Raw genomic sequence first — 18,515 nt, 5'->3', positions numbered from 1 at the left:
CCGACACCTACACGGCCAGGGCGTCGCTTGCTAACACCAAAGAAAGGTCTACCTCCCCCAGGACGGAGACCCCGCAGAGCTGAGCATTTGTTGAGAATGCACAGGGGGCGAAAGGCCTGGAAGGGTGAGATTGGGGTCAGCATCTGAGCGTGCGAGGCAATGGGGATGCCCTTATTGAATCCTGCCTTCAAGGATCTACTTGCCGCCTGAGTATTGGTGGTGGGGAAGGGGTGTTGAGATTGGAGTATAGCTTGTCGTTGAACCTGCGAGCGAGTTGGTGCATCTTGCTTTTGGAAGAAAATTCAATCCTGACGTGAAGTCCATCTAGCAATCGCAAAGAATGGATGTGCAATGAGAATTCATTACACTGGTAATTTCTCCAGTTTGTGATTGAGATTGTGGTAATATTGGATCCTCCAAACCCTTCCGTGTCTAGGAAGAATTTAGAAGAACCTCAGAATTTTTGCAACGTATGCCCAGTACTGTTATATTTAAGCACTTCTGCTACTTTATCCCAGTGCTGGCATTCACAGGGCAGCTGTTAACTCGGTGTTTGCTTTTCTGTCTCTATCTTTGTTAAGTATTGATAATAAAACCACTTTACTATCCAATAGACCCAAAGTAATCTGGGCCCTGCTTCTTACTAGTTGTGTGACCTCAAGCAAGTTACTTAACCTCTTTAATGTCTCAATTTTATCATTTTATCATAAGAGGAGGATATCACCCACCTCCTCAGATTGTAAGGATTAAATAAGAAGCAAAGTCTCCCAGTCCAAAGTCACCCCAAGGTGAGATTCTGGAGGATAGGAACCCGTGTTGAGAGAGGTCTGTCATCCTACAGGGCCCTGCGTGAGGGAGAAGAGAGTGATTTATCATGAATGAAGTAAAAGGAGGGAAGACTAATAGGAAGGTGTATGTCTGGGGCTTTCCCAGCACCAGGCCCATCCATGGGCCATCCCCTCCCACCAGGCTTAATGGCCTTTTCTCTACTTGGGCAACACCCGGGGCCAGTCTCAGGCCACACTCTTAAGCTTTACTATCCATAGGCCCTTTCCCCTTCTGTTGGTCTCTAGCACACAACCTGTGTCCCACACAGGATCCAGAGGATTGAGACCAACCCTAGAAAGTTCCATAAATGTGCTGACTGCCTCCATGGCAAAGCTAGATGCCCAAACTCTCCTGAGATTGTCCTCACGAGCTTTGATCCTAACTTGTTCCCTAACTCCTTCCCAAGAGTGGATATCCCAGCCTTTACCAGTTCTCTTTAATCCTGGGAGTTGGGGGTGTAACCTGCTAGAGGACCCATCTCAGATGCCACTTTCTTTGAGATACCTATAGTGTAGTGAAGCTTGTGGGTTGCATTTCAAACTGCCTGTGTTTAAATCCTGGCCAACCCACTTAACTACTAGCTGTGTGACCTCAAATTGTTTAATCTGTCAATTCTTTGCCTATAAAAGAACGATAGTCCTTGTGATAACAGTTTTCAGTATTCAGCTGTTTTTAAGTTTCGAAACGATGGTTTGTTGGTGAAATGCTGTTAACCTATCTAAAATAACCTCAAATATGAATCACGTTTATGTTGAGATTAAGATCAATGACTTAGTCAATTTATGTGAAAAGACATACTGATACTCTACAAATCTACGCAGATCTGGCCCTGTGTGAATCTCAGTAAGCATCTGTATTGAGCTACTGCAAAGCTTCTGTTACAAGCACGTGTTACTCTAGGTCAAAGGCTTTCCAAACAAGTGAATGTGAATATGAGAAAAATTAAAAATGAAATCTCTATCTATACATGATGAAAATAAAGAAGAAAAAGAGTACTGAATATGCTTTCTTTGTAACCAAAACTATACCTTACTAGCACTAAAACTGTGCAGACTTTGTGAAGCAACTCAAAAAACTGTTTAAAAAGATCTCAAATATATCAAATAAGCGGTGAAACTATTTGGAGAAGAAGGATGCTTCAACTCTGCCCCCTTGGTGCATTTTTCACAAAGCAGTCATAGTGTTTTTTCTAAACCCTAAATCAGGGCATGTCATTTTCTCTGCTCCAACCCTCCCATCTTCCTGGGTAGGAGCCAGTGCCCTTACTATGGCCTAAAGGCCCTATTCTGTCCCCTCCCAGCCCCTCCTCCCTGTCTTTCCCATCACTTGTCTGCCCAGCCACCCTGTTTTCTTTCCTCTTCCTCTAGCACCCTGATCACTTCACCACTTCAAGCCTTTGCTTTGCCTGTCCCCCTGACACTCACATGGCATGCACCTTTGCTTCCTTTGGGCTTCTGCTTAAAGGAGCCTTCCTAACTGCTCTGTTCGAAATAGCAACAGCCTCCAGTTTTCTCTTTCCTGCCCTGGTGGTTCTTTCTCCCAGCACTTGTCGCACCTGACTTCTTATCTATTTATTGTTTTCTTATTTAAAGTCCATCTTCCCCGAGAGCAGGGAATTTGTTTTGCTGGCTGATGAAGTCTTGGCACCTAAAGCAGGGACTGTCTCATAGAGGAAGTTCAATAAATACTGGTTGCTTCTATGAAAACTGGGAATCAGATGAAAATATTTGGAGTTTGATTAAAACCCTTTCTTCATCATCCCATTTCCTCCCATGCCTCAACTTGGGTAGCATTGCAAAGAGCTTCCGCAGCCACTGGTGCTCTGTGGACAAAAAGACCCTGTGATTCAACAATGGCACCATTCATGTGCTTCATTAGTACTATTTTTAATAGTTTTATTGAGATATAATTCACATACCATGCCATTCACCCATTTAAAGTGTATAATTCAGTGGTTTGTAGGATAGTCACAGAATTGTGCAACCATCAACACTATCAATTCAGAACATTTTCAATACCCAGAAGAAACTCTGCTCCCCTTAGCCTAACTCCCCAACCCCCATATGCTCTCCCAGAGTCAGAGACCAACTAATCTACTGTCTATAGAGTTGTCCATTCTGGACATTCCATGTAAATGGAATCATTCAATATGTGATCCTTTGTGACTGGCTTCTTCCATTTAGCATAATATTTTCAAGGTTCATCCATGCTGTATCATGTAGTACATCCATGCAGTACTTCATTCTTTGTTATTGTGAAATAAAATTCCATTGTGTGGGTATGCCGTATTTTATTTATCCATTCATCAGCTAATGGACATTTGCATTGTTTCCATTTCGGGTCAGTATGAATAATGCTGCTATGAATATCGTGTACAAGATTTTGTGTGTCTTCCCTTCTCTTGGGTATATGCCTGGAAGTGAAAATGGTGGATCATATGGTTAACTCTACGTTTAACTATTTGAGGAACTTGTGGACTGTTTTCCAAAGTGGCTGCACCCTTTCACATTCTTACCAGCTGTATATAAGGGTTCCGATGTCTCCCCTTCCTCCCCAACACTTATCTTTTTGATTATGACCATCTTGTGGTTATGAAGTGGGAGCTCGTTGTTGTTTTGATCTGCATTTTCCTGATGGCTATGAACATCTTTTCATGTGCTTATTGGTCATTTATATATCTTATTTGGAGAAATGTGTAATCAGAGCCATTGTTTTTAAATTGAATTATTGGTCTTGTTATTATTGAGCTGTAAGAGTTCTTTATTCTAGATACAAGACCCTTATCAGATATGATTTGCAAAAATGTTCTCCAGTTTTGTGGGGTGTTTCTTTTTCCACTTTCATTATGGTGGTGTTTGAAACATTAAAATTTTAATGATGTCCAATTTATTTTTTTTCTTTAGTTGTTTATGCTTTAAATGTCATATCTAAGAGCCTGTTGCCTAAGCCAGGGAGCTTTCATTGGGCAGAATCTAGGCTGCTTCCAGGGTGGCTGATCTAGCCTGTTCTCCCCAGAGCTCCTGTTCAAACCCAGACCCAACTTCTTGTGGCCTGGGCCAAAAGCCAGAAACTGGGGGGGCCATAGACCAAATGTGATCCTCCTATGGAAGATCCCCCCTCCCCAAGTTCAGCCTTTCAAAGAACTGGAACATAATTCACCTAAATGCCTGGATTTCTTGTTCACTTTCAAAAACTGGGAAGATCTGGTGACCCTGGGCCTTCATTTCTCCATGGTACCAGGCACTGGAGCTGAGTGTGGACCCCCACCAGGCCAGCTGGGCCCCCAAGTCCTCCTGGCCTGCAGACTCTCACCACTTGCCATTGACTTAACAGTCAATCCCTTCATCTCTAAGGAATAGATATGATTATTGTTTGTATTTTACCATTTTATGAAATGTTATCAGACTTTACAATTCCTTTTGCACATGATTCCATTCCAAATTGTTTCTTACTTGTATTCGTGTGGACGTTTGTGAAACTAGTTCATTCTTTTTAGCGCCTCTATGGTATTCCATTATGTGCCTGAACCTCAATTTATTTATTTTCCTATTAGGACCAATTGGTGGTTGGGTATTAAACGACCCATTTAAAAAATGGTTATAGGGGGCTTCCCTGGTGGCGCAGTGGTTGAGAGTCCGCCTGCCGATGCAGGGGACACGGGTTCGTGCCCTGGTCCAGGAAGATCCCACATGCTGCGGAGCGGCTGGGCCCGTGAGCCATGGCCGCTGAGCCTGTGCGTCTGGAGCCTGTGCTCCGCAACGGGAGAGGCCACAACAGTGAGAGGCCTGCGTACCGCAAAAAAAAAAAAAAAAAAAAAAAAGGTTATAGGTTTATTAGGGGTTTCTATTTCTTCTTCAATACATTTTTGCATACATTTTGGTAAGTTATATTTTTAAGATAAATTATCTATTCCATCTAAAATTTCAAATTTAATTTTATAAAGTGGTTCACAGTACAGTCTCTGCTGTATCTATAATATGGCCCTTTTTCTTTCCAATAGTTTTTCTCCTCCCTCTCTCTCTCTTTCTTTCATCAGGGGATTTCTTAGACTTTTAAAAGAACCAGTTTTGGGTTTATGGGCTTTCTATCTTGTTTCTTTGTTCTCAATTTTATTGTTTCCTTTTTTTTTCCTTTGGGGTTTTTCTATTTTGTTTTTTTCCCTCTAACTTCTTGAGTTGGATGCCCAGCTCACTGACTTTTGGTCTTTATTTCTAACATATACATTTAAGGTTAAAAAATTTCCCCTAAGTATTAGTATATATTTTTATAGCCACATCCTACCAGTTTTGTTACATGGTATTTTCATTTCTTTGATCGGTAAAATACTCAGAAGTGTATTTTAAAATTTCAAATGTGCATGGACTTGCGTATGTTTTCTCTTACTGATTCCTCATTTTATTATCACCAGAGAAGATGGTATGTATGGTATTAAATTTTGGGCATTTATTAAGGCTTATTTCTTTTTTTTAAAATTTATTTATTTATTAATTTATTAATTTTTTGGCTGCGTTGGGTCTTCGTTGCTGTGTGTGGGCTTTCTCTAGTTGCAGCAAGCGGGTGCTACTCTTCATTGCGGTGTGTGGGCTTCTCATTGTGGTGGCTTCTCTTGTTGTGGAGCATGGGCTCTAGGTGCGCGGGCTTCAGTAGTTGCGGCATGTGGGCTCAGTAGTTGTGGGGCGCGGGCTTAGTTGCTCCGCGGCATATGGGGTCTTCCCGGATCAGGGCTCGAACCCATGGCTCCTGCATTGGCAGGCGGATTCTTAACCACTGTGCCACCAGGAAAGTCCCTAAGGCTTATTTCTGACTTATCATGTGGTCAGTTTTTGAAAATGTTCCATGTGTAGTCTCTAATTGTTGAATATGGAGTTTTGTGAAGGTAGGTTAACTCTTCTGTGTCCTCACTAATTTTTGTCTGCTTGAGCTAGCTCTCAACTAATGGGAGACGTATATTAAAATCTCCACACTGTGGTTGTAGACTTGTCAATTTATTCTCTGTAATTTTGGCACTGTATATTTGGAGACTCTTTGTTGCTATTGCATACGAGTTTAAATAATCTTATCTTCTTGGTCTGCTAATCCTTTTAACATTATGTAGTGAGCCTTCTCTCTATTCCTAATTTTTTTTGGGGGGTGGGGAGGGCTCAAAGTCTATTTAAATGTCTTTACTAATGTGTAGGACACACAGAAGCACACCAGCTTTCTTTGCCTAGCACATTTTCTTTCATCCCTTTATATTTAGCCTTTCTGAATCTTTATATTTTTAGGTGGGCTTCATAAATCGTATATGGTTAAACAGTATGAACAGCATGTAATCAGGTAATGTCTACCTTTTAATTGGTGAGTTAGTGCATTTTCATTTATTGTGAGTCCTGCTATATTTAGATTATTTATGTCATCCTATTTTGTGCTTTCTATATACTGTGCCTTTTCTTTGCCTTTCTTTGGTTCTATCTTCTATTAAATTGGTCAAAATTTTTTATTCCTTCCCAACTTATAATAATTTTATTTCAGATATTTGGGAAATTGTCATTTAGTTTCCAGCACACATATTTGATTTCACAAAGTCTAAAATCAATCCAAAACAAAACAAGGACCCTACAACTCTTTAATAACTCTCTAGCCATCTGTAATAAGTTGAATAGTAGTCCCCCAAAACAAGTCTTAATCCTCTGAACCAAGTGAATGTGATCTTGTTAGGAAAAAGGGTGTTTGTAGATGTAGTTAAGTTAAGGATCTAGAGATGAGATCATCCTGGGTTTAGGGCGAGCCCTAAATCCAATGACAGGGATTCTTAGAAGAGAAAGGCAGAGGGAGATGTGAGATAGAAACACAGAGGAGGGACTTCCCTGGTGGTCCAGTGGTAAAGGATCTGCCTTCCAGGGATTCCCTGGTGGCGCAGTGGTTAAGAATCCGCCTGCCAATGCAGGGGACATTCGAGCCGTGGTCTGGGAAGATCCCACATGCTGCGGAGCAACTAAGACCGTGCACCACAACTACTGAGCCCATGCGCCACAGCTACTGAAGCCTGTGCACCTAGAGCCTGTGCTCTGCAACAAGAGAAGCCACTGCAATGAGAGGCCCATACACCGCAACAAAGAATAGCCCCCGCTCGCTGCAACTAGAGAAAGCCCGCGCAGCAATGAAGACCCAGTGCAGCCAAAAATTTAAAAAATAAAAATAAAAAAATAATAATAGTAATAAATAATTGATTAAAAAAAAAAAAGAATCCGCCTTCCAACACAGGTTCTATCCCTGGTTGGGGAACTGAGATCCCACATGCCGCAGGTCAACTAAGCCCATGTGCCACAACTACTGAGCCCACGTGCTCTGGAGCCCACACGCCCTGGAGCCCCTGTACCACAACTAGAGAGAGAAAATCTGCACACCACAACTAGAGAGAACCCTGGTGCGCCACAATGAAGAGCCCGTGCTGCAATGAAAGATCCCACATGCTGCAACTAAGACCCGATGCAGCCAAAAAAATAAAGAAAATAAATAAATATTAAAAAAAAAAAAAAAAGAACAGAGGGGAAGGCCATGTAAGGATGGAGGCAGAGACTGGAGTGATGCAGCTACAAGCCAAGGAACGCCAAGGAATGCCAACAGCTACCAGAAGCCAGGAGAGAGGCGTGCAGTGGATTCTCCCTCAGAACCTCCAGAAGGAATCAACCCTGCTGACACCTTGATTTCTGGCCTCCAGAACTGCAAGATAATAAATGTCTGTTGTTTTAGGCCACCCAGTTTGTGGCACCTAGATTAGGGCACACCTAAAAAAACAAATACAGGGGCTTCCCTGGTGGCGCAGTGGCTGAGAATCCACCTGCCAATGCAGGGGAGAGGGGTTCGATCCCTGGTCCGGGAAGATCCCATATGCCGCGGAGCAACTAAGCCCGTGTGCCACAACTACGGAGCCTGCGCTCTAGAGCCCATGCGCCACAACTACTGAGCCTGTGTGCCACAACTACTGATGCCCATGCGCCTACAGCCCATTCTCTGCAACAAGAGAAGCCACTGCAATGAAGAGTAGCCCCCGTTCACTGCAACAAGAGAAAGCCCGTGCACAGCAACAAAGACACAACTCAGCCAAAAATAAATAAATTAAATAAATAAATTTATAAAAAAACAAATACAACATCTCAAAAGTTATCAATTTCCAGTATTTTATTTTCAACACCAAAATTAGTCTTCTTAAAAGTCCATGCTTGTTTAGATTTGTCCACATGTGTACTAATCATGTCTTTGTTCTCATCACTTCTTGCAACTGACCACTTCGTTCTGAATTCTAGTTCTTTCTTCCTGAAGTACATCCTTTATAATACTCTCAGAAAGGATTTATGAGAGAGAAATTCTGTGAGTCGTTTCTGAAAAAAATTTTATTTTACTTTCAATACTGAATGATGACTAAGCTGGGTATCGATTCCACGGTTGGGAATTATTTTCCTGTAGAATCTAATGATGATGTTCCATTTGCCCTTTTTGTCTTCTGATGTTGCTGTTGTTTTGCTGTCAATCTCACTGTCAGATTATCAGCATTTTCCCCTCTGGTAGCTTTAAACAATTTTTCTTTTGGCCTTTGTTCTGCCTTTTCACTATGATGGTTCTAAATGTGGACTTATTGGGAATTCCCTGGTGGTCCAGTGGTTAGGACTTGGTGCTTTCACTGCTGTGGCCTGGGTTCAATCCCTGGTTGGGGAATTAAGTTCCCAAAAACTGCAAGGTGCGGCTAAATAAATAAAATACTTATTAAAAAAATTAATGTGGGGCTTCCCTGGTGGCGCAGTGGTTGAGAGTCTGCCTGCCGATGCAGGGGACACAGGTTCGTGCCCCGGTCCGGGAAGATCCCACATGCCGCGGAGCGGCTGGGCCCGCGAGCCATGGCTGCTGAGCCTGCGCGTCCGGAGCCTGTGCTCCGCAACAGGAGAGGCCACAACAGTGAGAGGCCCACGTAACGCAAAAAAAAAAAAAAAAAAAAAAAAAAAAAAATTAATGTGGACTTATTGTTTCTGAGCAGGGGTAGAGTTTCTGCTTCTTGAATCTTTAAAATTGTGTCTCTGATCAACTCTGGAAAATTAGTAATCATTCTCTCTTTAAATACTGTCTTCCCCACATTCTTTCTTTCTCCTTATAGAACCTATTAGACCTGTGTCGAATTTGTTATTCTCTTTTCTATGTCCCCTAACTTTTCTTTTATATTTTCCACCATTTTGGCTTTCTGTGCATTCTGGGCACATTTAATCTGTTCCTCAGATATGTCTCCCAGGTCAGTAATTTTCATTTCAGGTACATTTAACCTGTTACATAACTCATTTCCCTTATAAAAATTTGTTTCATTGAGTGCATTTTTCATCTTTATTTTTAAAATTTATTTATTTTAATATTTATTTATTTTGGGCAGTGTTGGGTTTTCATTGCTGTGTGTGGGCTTTCTCTAGTTGCGGCGAGTGGGGGCTACTCTTCGTTGCAATGCACAGGCTTCTCATTGCAGTGGCTTCTCTCATTGCGGAGCACGGGCTCTAGCTGCACGGGCTTCAGTAGTTGTAGCGCATGGGCTCAGTAGTTGTGGCTTGCGGGCTCTAGAGAGCAGGCTCAGTAGTTGTGGCACACAGGCTTAGTCGCTCTGCGGCATGTGGGATCTTCCCGGACCAGGGCTCGAACCCGTGTCCCCTGCATTGGCAGGCGGATTCTTAACCACTGCGCCACCAGGGAAGTCCCCATTTTTCATCTTTAAAGGTTCTGTTTGATTCTTCTTAAAACCTGCCTCCTCTGTTTCCACCCCCATAATGTCTTATTCTTTAGAATTCTGATTCCTAATATTTTTCCTTTAATTATTTATTATGTCATTTTATTGAATTATAACATACATCCGAAAAAGTACACAAATCATAGGTATGTACCTCAGTAAATTTTCAAAACTGAACAAACGCATGTAACCAGCACTTGGGTCGGGACACAGAACATCCAGTACCCCCAGAAGCCTCTCTCATGCCCGCTCCTTCCCCCCAAAGGCAACCACTCATCTCTAACAGACTAACTTTGTGTTCTCTGTCAGACCGTTGTTGTGTGTTCTGGAGACCCTGGGCCTGTTATCTTGTATTTGTTGTGTCTTCTGACTTTCAATCCTCATGGATTGTTCCCCCAGGGATTGTGACACTTCTTGCTATGAGCTCACCCTTAGGGTGGTGGGTTCTTTTATTTTTTTCCTCCAATAGAGCCTGTTGCAGCCTGGGTCTTGGGAGCATGGCTTCAAAGCTTTTCCCTTTTTGCTTATCTCCCAGAAGTATCACCAGACTATGTTCAGTATTTATGTCATTGCTTAGAGTTGGGAGTTTCTGGACCATTCCTGTCCAGTAAATTGACATCCCAAACCATGCAATGCTGAGTTGGGAGCTTTGGATTCTCAGGCTGAAACAGACAGGCTTGCTTGTCACCTCCTTGTAGATGGGCGTTTTTTCTCAAGTTCGCCCTTTTGCCGAGAGTGCGGCTTTTCAAGGGTCCAGCTTTATACAGAGATCTCAGGACCTGCCCTGACCTTAAGTGTGCTCCCAAGGCTGTCTTCTGTCCCCACATGCGCTTAAGCACAAGCCCCTGCTTCTCACCCCATCCTCACCCCAGAAGCAGGGTGAGCTCATTAGCTGTCGTCTGTCGGGGTCAGTCCCCTCTTGTTTCTGGCATTTGGGATTTCTCTTTCTTTCCTGGGACCTCAGCTGAGCATTTGATATAATTTCTGTTCTGTACACCTTGCGGAGGTATTGAGCATTTGAAAGGCAGCTCGTGTAGCTGTGGAACTGATTTTTAAATTTTATTTAATTTTAACCAGTGGACGTTGAGATTTAAATAGCCAAATGTGGCTGGTGGCTCCCATATTGGACAGTGCAGCCTTGGAAAGGAAGCAGGAGCTCACCACCTCCCCAGGCTCAGGTCAGACTAATCCTAGGGCGTGGACAACCTGAATTCCAGCCTTGGTCCAGGTCTCTGAGGACCTTGATGGAGGTCACACGGGAAGCATGTGGGTTGGCCTGGATTCCATTCTGTGAATTTGGACCCATACGTGCTTGAGGAAAGAGCCAGTCAGCCTGGAGGACAGGCCCTAGGGGGTGCCTCAGGGGTCTGTATTAGGCCCCATCTATTTATCTATTTGGGGGGTGACACAAAGTTGAGAAGGATCAGGGACACCTTAGGTGACAGGACCCTGGATGACCTCTTTTGCCCCTTAAAAACTTCAGCTTTCCTTCTCCATCCCCTCCCCACTCCTCCATTCTGTCCTCAGCCCTTTCCTGACCCCAGACTCTCCCTGGAGAGCTCTTCCTCCAGGGGCTCCAGCTCCCCTGGGTGCCTCCGTTACAGCCTCACGCATCTTGGGATTCCCCAAACTCTTCCCGCTTTCCCAAGCCTGAAGGCCTTTGCCCACGCTAGCCATTCCCTCTTCCTCTCAGGCCCTCTCTGTCACCCCCAACCCGCTTTCCTGATGGGCTCATTTTCTTTAAAAGCCAAAATCTCAAATGTCACCTCCCCTAGAAAGCCCTACGTCTATGTTCCCCAAACACTCTAATATACGTATTCTATGTGTATATGTACACACATGTATAACATTTGTTTTTAAGAGTAAGCTTTATAGGACTTCCCTGGTGGCGCAGTGGTTGGGAGTCCGCCTGCCGATGCAGGGGATGCGGGTTCGTGCCCCGGTCCGGGAAGATCCCACATGCCACGGAGCTGCTGGGCCCGTGAGCCATGGCCGCTGAGCCTGCGCGTCCGGAGCCTGTGCTCCGCAATGGGAGAGGCCACAGCGGTGAGAGGCCCGTGTACCGCCCAAAAAAAAAAAAAAAAAGAATAAGTTTTATATGCATGACACACAATATTAAAAATTCATCCAGGGGTTTAAGGTGAGAGGTCTGTCCTCCCGGTCCCGGTCCCGGCACTCTGGGCTTCAGGCCGCCCAATTCCCCTTCCCAAAGACAACTGCTGTGCCTCAAGGCTGTGAACGCCCTTCCTCAAGGGCTATGTGGGTTTCACAGGGAGTGCCTGGAGGGCAGGATAATCTTGTTCTCTGCAAGCTCTCTGGGAACTACAGAAAGATTTGAGGCTTGGGTAAACCACGGCCGCCTGAGGACAGGGATAGTAAGAGGGAATATAAAGGAGCTGTAATGAGGGGTCTGGGCCGAAACTCAAACTAATGGACCCCTGCCACAGGAATGAATGACAGTGCAACTGCAAAATGCACCCACCAGCTTCCCCAGGGCACCAAGGGTGGGAGCTGGATTTGTTCCTGGGCAGTGCCTGATCCACAAACAGCACTATTAGGTACAACAAAACCTTGGAACACACCCAGAAGCCCAGCAACAGAATAGATGAATAAATAGTCACGTCATTCAACAGAGTAGCTCACAAATGTGAGAATGAATCAGCTACGACTACACACGGCGTGGATGAATTTCACAGACGTAATGTTGAATGAAAGAAGCCAGACACAAAAGACAACATACTGAGTCTATTTCTATAATAAAAGTCCAAAAGCAGGCAAAACGGAACTCCAGTGTTAGAAGTCAGGATAGCGGTTACTTTTGGGGTAGCACATGCTGGCATTGGGAGGCTGGAATCTGCCTCTTCATCTGGGCGCTGGTCTCTTGGGTGTGTGAAAATTCATTGAGCTTTTTTCCCTTACGTTCACTTTTATATATGTATATTATACTTAAAAAAAGAAGTTACAGAAAAGGAATGAGAAACCTTTCCATGTAACTGGAATGAAATGATCTCTGAGATTCTGAGATGGAAAGAAAAACACAGAGGAGTACACGCCCATTAAAAAGAAGTGTGTGCTGGGAAGAGCATTAACCTCCATCCGCTGGGGAAGCCACAGTATAATTGTGTGTGCCTTCTGAATTTCCTACCATGTGAATGTATTTCTTATTCAAGAAAACAAATGAGTTTCAGATTAAGCTTTAACAAACATTATGGAGCCCCCGCCACAAGCCAGGCATTGGCTGGACCACGCTTCCTGCAGTCCTTGTAAGGGCAAGTGGGCACTGCTGTCCCCTCACCTGAGCCTGAGAGGGCCAGCACTTGCCTGCAGGTACCCACAGCGTGAGTGATGGTGGCCGTGGGGCCTGGAATGGACCACCCTGCTCCTGTGATAGAGAATTTCAGAAGCATCTGGATCTCAGGTTACCCAGCTCTGTGGTTTTCACACGTGTTCTCTGGTGCCTTAGGGTTCTGGAGAAGGGCCACGGCGCAGCCACCCCAGCTTTAAGCACCGTGATTCTATTCTGTGTACTCAGTTCTGTGAAGCTATTGTTTGAAAAATAGCTCCATCGCTAAAAGTGGTTCGAAAGCCCCTTTTCTAACCAAGCCCTTGCCCAGGGTTCTCAACAGCATCTTGGGTACACAGCTCTTTTTATGGGACTGTCCCACAAGTTGCAAGGCTCTCAGCGTCCACTGTCTATCAACAACATTTGCAGTCACCGTGACGAGCAAAAGCACCCCTTAAAGTATCCAGCGGGTGAGGGGGTCTGGCACTCTAACCAAAGCAGCAGACTCCTCACCAAGGTACTTGATGGTCCACCAGCGCCTGCTGGGATGCCCCTGGTGATGAGGGCTCACCACCTCACAAGGCAGCCCGTGCCACATTCAGCAGCTCTGATGTCTGTACACAGCTCCCTTTTTCCCTGTAATGTCCACCAGTTCCAGACATCAGTCTAAACATGGAGACTTGGGACTTCCCTGGCAGTCCAGTGGTTAAGACTCTGTGCTTCCACGGAAGGGGGCATGGGTTTGGACCCTGGTTGGGGAACTAAGGTCCCACATGCTGTGCGCCACTGCCACAAAAACAACAACAACAGCAGAAAACCATGGAGACTAAATCAAACTCCTTTCCCCTATTTACACCACATCACCCATGAGATGTTCCTGTCAAAATGTTTAACTGAGCCCAGTCAAGCCTTTATATTTAACCTCCCTCCCCATTTACAGGAAGTAAAGGGGATAGAGGAACAAGGTTAAGTGACACCTCAAGGAAACATGACAAATCCAGAAGGTAGGATTTATACAAGATGATTGGCCTGGGACAAAAAAATGTCAGGGACAAAAGGATTGGTGGGGGCACAAGAACAAAGAGACACAACATGCAAAGTTGCCCTAAAGCCTCAACTGAATCCTGATGTGACCAACAAAACAACAATGACAACACAGCTGAGAAATGCTTAGCTGAGAAAACTGGGGAAACTGACTATGGACTAGATGTTAGATAATACTGGGAATTATTGTTAATTTTCTTGAGTCTAATAATGGTTTTGTGGTTTTGAAGAAAATGTGCTTTTAGGAGATGCATGCTTAGGTATTTGATATATTCAGGAAGTGAAATGTAATGATATTTGCAAACTGATTTCAAATAGTTCAGCAAAACCAACCAACCAACTAGCTAACCCTATACATACATCAACAAATGTTAATAATTGTTGAATATAGGTAGTGGGCAGAAGGGACTCATTAACTTATTATTTCTTAGTATTTGAAATTTATCCTGATGAAAAGTTTGCAAAAAAAAAAGAGCCTTTCCTCCAAGACAGCTCTTATTCACTGAGACAGTGTTTTATACTCAGTGTACTCACTTTTGTGTATATGGTCCAGTACAATCATTCTTAAGTAAACTAAGTAGGAACAAAAGCCCAATTACAGGCAGAAAGGTTTGGGAAAGCGGGATGTGTATGGGAATTGTGAGATGGGTAAGCTGTGCTTCTCCAGGGGAGAAGGACTGGGGTGAGGCTGGAGGGTTGGCCTGGGTGGACTGGGGAAGGGACTCGAATGCCAGGTTAAAGAGGCTGATTTCCTCTGCAGGACGTTGGACAAACTGCTGAATGACAGCGTCAACTTTGAGTTTTAGCTGGGAGCAGTGAGGATGATTACAGACCGGAGAAAAGCCTTAATCTCAAGTGCCCTGAGGGGCAAGGCAGACTGGTTAGGGGTCTGTGATCATCAGGGAACAGCTGCCACTTGGGGACAGCTAACAGCCCCTCCAAGGGGACAGCACGCATTTGGGGCCCGCAAATTACTCAAGAGCAGCCAGAATTCTTTCCTTGTATGTGAGATCTTCTAGTTGATAGTGTTAGCTCATTTAAAAGCAGAAGCAAAGCAAACCACAGTTGGAGGCAGACAAAACAAGTCTGAGGTCCTGATCAGGCTCAGGGGCCACCAACCCCGGACTAGAGGCTGCAGGTGAGTTAGGAGGTATGATGATCCCGAGGGCCATGCTGGTGGCTGACCTCAGGTGATGGTGTGGAGGGAAGGTGGAAGGCAGAGGCCTGATTGCAGACATACCCAGAAGTGGATTCCATCCAGGAGACTTGGTCTAAACAGATTTGGAAAGAGGAGGGCGGAGTCCAGGGTGACTCACAGGTGCCTGCGTGGGTTGGATGACACCCTGGAGTTGGGATCACAGAAGGAGGGCAGGATGCTGGGGGAAAGGGGAGTCTGTGTCTGTGCACTTGGCCTTTGAAGAGCCTTTGGGTCTTCCTGCAATGGGTTGGTGACCTGGAGAGATGAGCTGGAGGCGCTGGTGTGGGCAGCCCTGCTGAAGGAGGAGTCGTCTGCAGAGAGACAGAGTCAGGAAAGGGCTGGGGACAGATTGGAAGAGTAGGGAGGGGATGGAGAAGGAAAGCTGAGGCTTTAAGGGGCAAAAGAGGGGATCCAGGGTCCTGACTGTCACCTAAGGTGTCCTGATCCTTCTCAACTCTGTGTCACCCCCCAAAACAGATAAATAGGTAGGGCCTAATACAGACCTGTGAGGCACCCCCTAGGGCCTGTCCTCCAGGCTGATTGTCCCATTCATCCAGTGCATGAGGGTGAAAATCCACAGAATGGAATCCAGGCCAACTCACGTGCTTCCCTCGTGCCCTCCATCACAGTCCTCAGAGACCTGGACCAAGGCTGGAATGCAGGCTGTCCACCTTGAGAGTAGTCTAACCTGAGCCTGCCACGCCCATGGGGTGCTGGTAAGCTCCTCTTTCCTGTTTTAGGGGAAGGGAGAATGATCTTTATCGAGCAGTTACTATCTAGGTTAATCACATGTCGGACCTGCACGGTGGGCGTTATGCTGAACACAAGTATCAGTCAGTAATCAGTCATGTATTCAGCATATCTTTACCCGGTATCTCCTGTGGGCCGTGAAACTGCATTAGGCACAGAAGTCTAAGACACCAGGAACGGAATCAGAACACTAAGGAAGTGAGTTGTGTTGTTTTTCAAATTATACAGGAATGATCCCCACCGCCACCCCATTTCTGGTCCCAGCTCCACCCAGATTTTGGCAGACTCTCTAGGAGGTGGTATCAGAATTTTGGCAGGGGAAGAAGGACTGTGAAACATGTTCTGAAAAATCTCCCCATATGTTTCTGATTTGTCAGCTAGGATAACCAGAAAACTCTACTAGCAAAATTGTTTGAAATGTTTGATTAAATTAAAAATGATTTTAGATGCACAGCTGAGTTCCCATGGAAGAAAGAGAAAACTCAGGAGTCCAGAAACAAAGAGGGGACTAAACAGCATAGATGACAGTCAATGAGTTGATAATGTGTCTTCCCTTAAGTGTCAGTGAGGGTCAATAACCAGGAGTGACAGGAGATGAGGCCCTGCACTAGGGTTACAAGAAAAAAAATACAGAACAATACAGGATGCCTATATATACGTACATATATATATACATGTATATAGGCATCCTGTATCATGTGTGTGTGTGTGTGTGTGTGTATATATATATATATATATATATATAATATAAAATATATATGTATAAACAAGCATATATATATTTTTTGGGGGGGGGCTAAGTATGGCAGTTGGACCCACCTACAATGGAAATTGTACCCATTATTACAATTAAAAAATGTCAAAGCCCTGACACAATTTTTCACATATGAGACTAAAAATTACAATTAGGACAATCAGAGCCCCTAGATCTTGAGATTATACAACAACAGCATGGAAGAGAACATAAAATTCAATGTTAGAAATCCAAACTCTAAGAAAACAAACAATAAAACCCCCAGAATTTGACAAAGAAACAGTTTCTAAAAACAGAAAATGTAGTCACTGGAACAAACAGCACAATAAAGCCCTCAAGGGGTGGATTTAACAGCAGATTGAACACAGTAGAAGAGAGGATTAATGAACTGGAAAAGAGAGTTGAAGAAGCACAGAGAACTGAAATGGTGAAAAAGAAGTTAGGAGACACAGATAATAGAATCAGAATATTCAACATATGTCTAATAGAGATTCCAGAAAGAGTATGAAAAGAATGAAGTAGAGATATCTGAAGATGTAATGACTAAGAATTTTCCAGAATTGTTGAGACACGATTCTCAAGAATGAAGAAACACTATGAACACTAAATATAATTTAAACTAGGTCCAAATAGATTCCCATGGTAATAAAAAGCAGATAAAGGTTAAAAAGAAAAAAGATTTTATTTCTCACAGATCCTTTCTGAAAGAATTCCTAATGGATGTACTTCAGGAAGAAGAAATTTCTACTTAGAGCATTATAAGAAGCAGTGAAGAATGAGGAGGGGAAGTGACAGAGGGAAGTGACCTTGGCAAATCCTCTCCTCAGAAAAAGCAATGATAAAACTGGCAAAATTATCCAATACAACTATTTCAGTGCTCTGGAAGGTAACTAAAGGCATACAGCAAATTGAAAGGCATTTATTCAAGAAAAACTGAACCTCAGTAATAACAGTGGGTCTGTGGCATTTTATCTCCAGGCTGCTTCCATTTCCCTTCCCCCACCCACAATGCCAAGACATGGTAGCCATGAAAACTGGCAGCCTCACTTCTGCTGCTGGAGGAGCTGACCTGATTTGGAGCTCTGCAAAAAAGCTCATGGTGAGGGGTGATGTTGAAAATAATATCGATTGGTGGCAAACAATTGGGAAAGGCCACTGTCACATTTGCCTAAGGCTACAGTGCTGCCTGGGGCAAGCAAGAGAGCAGTCAAAAGTTTGAAAAGGAGATGTAGGGCACCAGATAGCCACAGGGGGCTTTGAGAAGCTCTGACATATTCCTGGGGATCTAGAGGTGTGCACACACATGTGCGTGCAGTTGAGGACCCCCACCCCAGATCCCTGGCTGAACATCAGGCCTTGTGCAAAAGCAGAAAGTAAAAACCAAGGCAGACTTGTAACCTGCCTGAACTTTGTGTGCCCCAGTCCACACACAGACCCACTTGGCAAAGGGCGGAAGGCACGGGCTCAAGGTGTTTAAGAAAAACTTCTGACCAACCACTGGCTGGCCACTAAGCTATGCTGACCCAGGGGTGATACCTAGGAAGTCAAGCTTAAAAGTAAAAACAAGATGAAAAAACAACAATAACAAAACACCACACCAGAATAAAACTGAACAGAGACTTCGGTGGCTGCACACTGTGGGGAAGACAAACTATAAAGAATTAGTCCAGACAAGTCACTAAGTCAACCAACTGGCCAAGCAGCAAACAACAACAACGATAGAATCAACAACAACAGTCCCTGGGAGATCAGGATCCAGAGTTACAATATATTCTCTAAAATGTTCAGTTTTCAGTAAAAAATTATGAGGCAGATCTCATTTAATCCTCCCAACAGAGCTATTTCTAACTTACATTTGTGGAAAATGAGGCTCAGACTGATAAAGTAGCTTGCTCCAAATCACACAGCTAGGACACGG

The 18,515-nt window shown here is 44.2% G+C and overlaps 1 protein-coding gene across 2 annotated transcripts in view; it reads right to left on the bottom strand.

The window, feature by feature from the left end:
• LIMK1 (LIM domain kinase 1) overlaps positions 1-18,515 on the bottom strand; it is a 77,885-nt gene that overhangs the window by 15,725 nt on the left and 43,645 nt on the right. For both annotated transcript variants that reach the window (XR_003437027.1, XR_003437026.1), the window contains one exon: positions 15,696-15,824. The gene's annotated coding sequence lies outside the window, so the exon portion shown is untranslated. The remainder of the gene's footprint in view (positions 1-15,695; positions 15,825-18,515) is intronic.

Source organism: Aethalodelphis obliquidens, unplaced genomic scaffold (assembly GCF_003676395.1).
Source record: "Aethalodelphis obliquidens isolate GAN/ISIS:26980383/991018 unplaced genomic scaffold, ASM367639v1 scaffold30, whole genome shotgun sequence".
Classification (NCBI taxonomy): domain Eukaryota; kingdom Metazoa; phylum Chordata; class Mammalia; order Artiodactyla; family Delphinidae; genus Aethalodelphis; species Aethalodelphis obliquidens.
Note: the sequence above shows the minus strand (reverse complement) of the source record. Positions and strands in the feature narration are given on the sequence as shown.